Source organism: Amphibalanus amphitrite, unplaced genomic scaffold, assembly GCF_019059575.1.
Source record: "Amphibalanus amphitrite isolate SeventyFive unplaced genomic scaffold, NRLGWU_Aamphi_draft 000562F_arrow, whole genome shotgun sequence".
Classification (NCBI taxonomy): domain Eukaryota; kingdom Metazoa; phylum Arthropoda; class Thecostraca; order Balanomorpha; family Balanidae; genus Amphibalanus; species Amphibalanus amphitrite.
In genome coordinates, this window is record NW_024882056.1 from 441,862 (window position 1) to 447,861 (window position 6,000).

Below are 6,000 nucleotides of genomic sequence, written 5' to 3' on the forward strand. Positions count from 1 at the left end.
AAGTCTAGAAGAGAATGTACAATAAGTCGATACTGTGCGTGAACAACCGTCCGTGACGTCGATAAGTTCTGCTCCCACCGTGTCAGTCGAATTGAGAAGCATCGTGGACCGATGGAAGACGCGATGGAGACGGAGCACCAGGAGACGACGCCTGAGAATCGCGAGCCTGCAGGGCAAGAGGAGACGGAGACGGAGAACCGGGAGACGATGCCAGAGAACTGCGACCCTGCAGGAGGAGAGGATGGAGATATCACCGCTGAACGGAAAGCATTAACCCTATTCCTGGCGGGCTCCGCCGGGACAAGAAACTGGCGGGGGGGGGGGGGCCGATTCGGCCCCCCCCTGAGATCTCGAGAACGAAGCAAGATAGCGACAAGCGGTAAACGGCATCGGATACGCACGGCCAAGATCTACAATTTTTACAAAGGTCATTTTCAGGTCAGGTCAAAGATGACGTCACAGGGGTCAAAAAAGTCAAAATGGCGGCACTAGATATGGAGAGAGTTTTTCTCGAATAGCTTTCGAATTAGTCAAGATAGGAACAAACTAAGGGCACCATCGTGATCCTCTCGTCAATCCGCATCGAATGATATATATGTTGACCTCGAAAGGTCAAGGTCAAAGGTTGACCTCAGGTCACGTGACCTCGAGGTCATCATGTATATCATTCGATGCGTCTTGACGAGCTGAACACAATGAGACCATCCACGCGTCTGTATCTTGTTCCTGTACGGAGTTATTGGCCAAAAACCTTTGGTGACCTTTGATGACGTCACATGACCTCACAGCTGCCCAACAGCAAAACAGACCTCAAGGCAGTGAAGGTTCATCGTATATGAAGTCATGTATGGTATATGGGGCCATTCCGACCCGTTTTAGTGGTAAAAACAGGGAGTTGATTTTTCCCCCATTGACTTATAATGGGGAGGTCGCGAAATTGACCTGACCTTAGGTCACCGATATCAAAATTCCGAGATATACAAATTGCACATACTGGTACCCTAACTAAACCCTGAAGAGAAGAAATTGATCGGTCAAAAACTCTAGCTCTGGCGTGATTGCAAACTTTTCTGAGGTAGCGTCACCAAACCGCCTCTGGTGACCTGACCTGAGGTCAGATCAACTCAAAATTTTCAGACATGTTGCGTAGAAGCCTTTTAGGAAAAGTCAGAAAATTTGAGCTTCCTAGCTCAACGCGTTTGGGAGATATAACCAAAAAACCTCAGGGGGGGGGGCTCCTGAGGCCCCCCCCCCCGCCAGGAATAGGGTTAAAGCTTCATCGCGGTCGCAAGGCGGCCATGTTCACACGCTCGTGTAACAGGGCTGACGCGCAAATAGCGCGGCGAGCCAGTGAAGAGGAATTGAAGAAGCGGCTCGAGACGCTGCACACAACGCTGGACGCCTTCATGGAGGCAAATGAGGAGTTCGTAGAGAAGTTGCAAGATGTGAGCGAGTTGGAAGAAGCGGAGGAGTACGCCACAAGAATAACAGCACGGCACGCCGAAACGGTCGCAAGAATTGAAGAGGCGATAACTCGCCCATCAGCGAGCCGCTCAGCGTCACGCACAGGAATGCTCCCCCTACCATCGGTGCCACTTGAGGAAGGAAGCAATGTGTGCGGGTCTCACATATCACGAGGCTCAAAGGCTTCAGCCACTTTCAAGGAGGCTGAAATCACCGCGGAATTGAAAGCTCTCGAACTAAAGCATCTCAAAGCAAGGAAAGAAAGAGAACGAGAGATGAGAAAACAGGAAGATATGCTGGAAGAAGCAAGGAAAGAAAGAGAACGAGAGATGAGAAAGCAGGAAGATTTGCTGGAAGAAAGGGCTCTAGAAGAGGAGGTGGAACGTGCAGCTTTGAAGGCGCGTCTCTGGAAGGCAGCTGGCAACGAGTTGGAGTGGGAACGAAGACACGACTTTGAAGATGAGGTCGCTGTGGAAGTGGCGCCTAGTCGTCAAAACAACACCGGATGCGGCCGCGAGAAGGGAAACGAGCAAGAGCAAGAACGCATGGTGAGTGGTTTGGGAGAGCTCCGGCGCGAGCCGCCGCCACCGAAAGCTACTAGTACCTCTCCGATGGCCGACGAGACGCCGAGAACTGCCGACCAGGACCCAACCAGCTGGGTGACAGCGTTGGGTTCCGAGCGGCGATGTGACGTCCCGGGCCCATCAGCATTCGTGAAAAGCATACCACGTCTGACGCTGCCTACCTTCCGAGGCAGCCCTCAAGAGTGGCCTCGCTGGATCGGCCTATTTAAGGCGCTCGTCCACGACCAGCCGTCTCTATCGGACTCAGAGCGAATGGCTCACTTGCAGAACGCCGTAGAAGGGCCGGCAGCCCAAGCTATTGAAGGCATGTTGTTCAATGGCAGCCTCTACCTGGAAGCTCTGAGAACCCTACAAGAAAGATTTGGGAGAGAAGAAGACATCATCCAAAGTCACTTGAGGAAAATCTTCACTTCCAACCCACCAGCTCTCACGGATCTTCCAGCCATGGAAAAGTTCTACGCCATCGTTCATAACACAGTGACCGTCCTACAGAATCTTGGCTATTCAAGCGATATGTCCAGTAGTGAGAACCTTAGGAGGGTGGTGGAGAAACTGCCGAATGAGCTGGCCCGAGAATGGGGTCGTGAAGTGTTTCAGCTACGGCCAGAACGACCCACTCTGAAGACCTTCAGCGAATGGCTTCAGGTGCAAGTCAGCATCCTCAGCTTCTCGGCCGTCCAGTCTGGGATGTCGGAGCGGAAATGTGTAGCCGGCACGCAGCGTGAAGGAGCGGTGCGGAGGACAGCGCTCGCGACTGGAGCGACTCATGAAGCTGGAGAAGTGGAGCCACGTTCACCGCCGCCCTGTCTGGTGTGCAGTGAAAAACACAGGGTGACTGACTGCCCGTCGTTCAAGGGGAAAACATTGGAAGCGCGAATGGAGATGGTGTACGAGAACGGTCTTTGCTTCTCATGTCTGAGGAAGGGCCACTGGACCAGGAGATGCAGATCCTCACGGAAGTGCGGAGTGGAGGGCTGCAAGCTCACTCATCATCCAATGCTACACAAAGGCTCAGGAAACGCGAGACACGAGGAGGGAAGCTCAAGGGAAGAAGACTCTTCGAGCGGATCATCGACGGCTGCGGCACCACAGCCCCAACCTAAAGGCAGGGGAAACTCGCCGTTTGTTGCAGCCTCCCTCAGCAATGAGACCGACACACTGCTGCAGGTCGTTCAGGTTCGCGTCCACGGAACGGCCAAGTCAAAAGACGTCCTGGCGCTGCTAGATACCGGAGCTCAGACGTCACTGTGCAGCGCTGATGTCCTGCAGGAGATGGGCATCACCGGGGACCTTCGCCAGCTCTGCATCCAAAATGTGGAGGGAAGCGGAGCTCAGAAACCATCTGAACGCGTTACCCTGACGGTTAGCGCACTCGGCGATGGTGTGAAGAGAGGGTACATCGAAATCCCTGAAGCCTGGGCTGTACCATCACTGAATGTGACTGCCCCAACGGTATCTCACCGCCAACTCAAGCAATGCGAACATCTCCGTGAACTAAAATTCCCGCAGTATGATGGCGGGGATGTGAAACTGCTGCTCGGAGGGAACGTGCTGGAAGCTGTTCTCCAACAGGAAGTACGAAAGGGTCATTCTAACCAGCCAGCAGCTATAAGAACCGGGTTTGGATGGGCACTAGCTGGTTCCATATCAGCAGTGGAGCCAAGCAGCCTGCGCCAGGTTATGTTCCTGCAACGCAACGCCCAGAGCAGCGACGACGAGCTAGCAACCACCGTGAAGGACTGGTGCACGGAGGCTTTTGGGACCAAGTACGACAAGCCTGTAGAACAGTCCAGGGAGGATGAGCGTGCGCTGTCAAGCCTGAAAGGCAAAACAAAAGGGCCTCCGGACAGGTATGAAACAGGCATGCTGTGGAAGGAAGACCGGGGGGAGCTCCCCGACAACGGACGGATCGCAATGAAACGGCTCGAAGCCACGGAACGAAAACTGAAACGCAACCACGACCTGACCAGAAAGGAGCAGTGCCGCCACGGGTCAGGAACGCTGAATCCTGCAGACTGCTCAGGAGAGCTGACCGCGTCTGAGCTAGCACCAGACTGCAAGCAGCTCCGCGGGCGCGGTCTTCTGTGGCAAGATGAGGAAAACCGGCTATCAAAGCAAGACGCAAGCCCACTCAGACCAGGACAAGAAGCAGTGAAGGAAGAGAACTTCGCGGGACTCACAATCCAACGACAGCCCGTGCTACCAGACGCCATGAAGAGCTCGTGCTGGCTCAAGTACCGTCGAGCGGCGGCCTGTGTGAGATGTTTCACCCACAACACAGCCATATGCGCCTCAGATGATGAAACGCGTCTCAGCGGACCTCTCAGTGCCCAAGAACTCAGGGATGCCGAAGTCTGGATACTCAAACGGGTGCAGAGGACAAGCTATCCGGAGGAAACCCACAGTCGGGCGCTGGGGAACGAGCTACCTGGGAAGAGTGGTCTGCTTCCGCTCTCACCATACCACGACGCAAGGCGAGGGAGACCATCAGTTATCCTCTCCGATAACGTCGCTAACCTCGTGGGAAGCTGTCTCGAGCTAAAGGCGGAGCTGCAAGCCATGGAAAGAGAGATCGCACGAAAGCTCATTGTCTTCGAACTTGACTGGCTCTTCAACCTCCTGGCTGCTAGCCACATGGGGGGAGTCTGGGGGAGAATTGTGCGAACGGTGAAGAACACTCTGAAGAAGGTGGTGGGTCCACAGACGCTCATAGACGAAGCGCTTGTGATGGCACCCACTGAAGTTGAGCACATGGTCGACAATCGACCCCTTATCCACGTCAGCTCGGAGCCGCCAGACCCAGAGTTTCTGACGCAAAATCATTTTCTGCTCGGTGGCGCTGCGAGACATCTCGCGCCGGGGCTCGTGAAAGACAAAGATATGTGCAGCCGACGCAGATGGAAGCATGTCCAAGCTGTGGCGGAACATGTGTGGAAGAGGTGGACAAGAGAGTACGTGCGGACTCTCATCCAGAGGAGCAAGTGGCGCAAGGAGCAGAGAAACCTGCAAGTCGGGGACTTAGTGCTGATGGCAGACCCAAACATGTTTCGGGGCTCATGTCCGTCGGCCCGCATCTGCCGCGTGTTGCCGGCAGCGGGTGGCAGAGTCCGGTCGGCCGAGCTTCAAACGGCTATCGCGAAACTGTACACGCAACCAGCCACCAAGATCTGCTTCTGAGAAGAGGAATGCAAGTGAATCTGCGCAGACGGGGAGGAGGAGGATGTCGAAAACGTGAAGGAAAACGAGGAAGGAAGAAGACGATGAAGAAGAAAGGGGTACAACTACATTGAAGCGGAGAACGGGACGAACCGAGAGGAGAAAGTCAACACATGGCGAGCGAGCGCCGTGTTGGTCGGCCTGGTCTGGCTCGGCTTATTCGCTCGGCAAATGTCTGATGTCCATGTGTGCCGCTTACTAGTGAGTAGTCATAGGAATAGCGTGTGAAAAGTTTGTCGGTCATTTGTGTGTGTTCGGAACGTACGACCGAACACAGGGGGGAGTGATGTTGCCGACAAACTAGGCGAATGTCGCGCCGCCGATGCCAAGCCGAGCCGCCGCCGCGCCGCCCCTCACCCTGCCCGCCGGTCCCGACGCCGAGCCGGGCCGCCGCCCGCCCAGCGGCCACCTGTCGCCGCGCATGGTTTTTCTGAGACAAGCAATGGGTCATATCGACGCCGCGAACGGTGGACTGGCGTCCCCCTGTGACCCTGCGACCCGGCTGACCTGTGGCCTGTTCCGAATGGGGCCGGCGGGGCCCTGGGCCTGGGAACTAGAAGGGTGTGTGAGGGGACGCAGCGTGCCGGCCGCCTTTTTTGTGCTCTGTGTCACGACCCCTGTATCGAGTGACATTTTGGCCACGTATTTGAACCGATACCGGGCTCAGCTCGGTCTCACTTCACTGTTAGTCGCCGACGAGCTCACTTCGCTCTCAAACGCGGACGGCGGCGCTCTG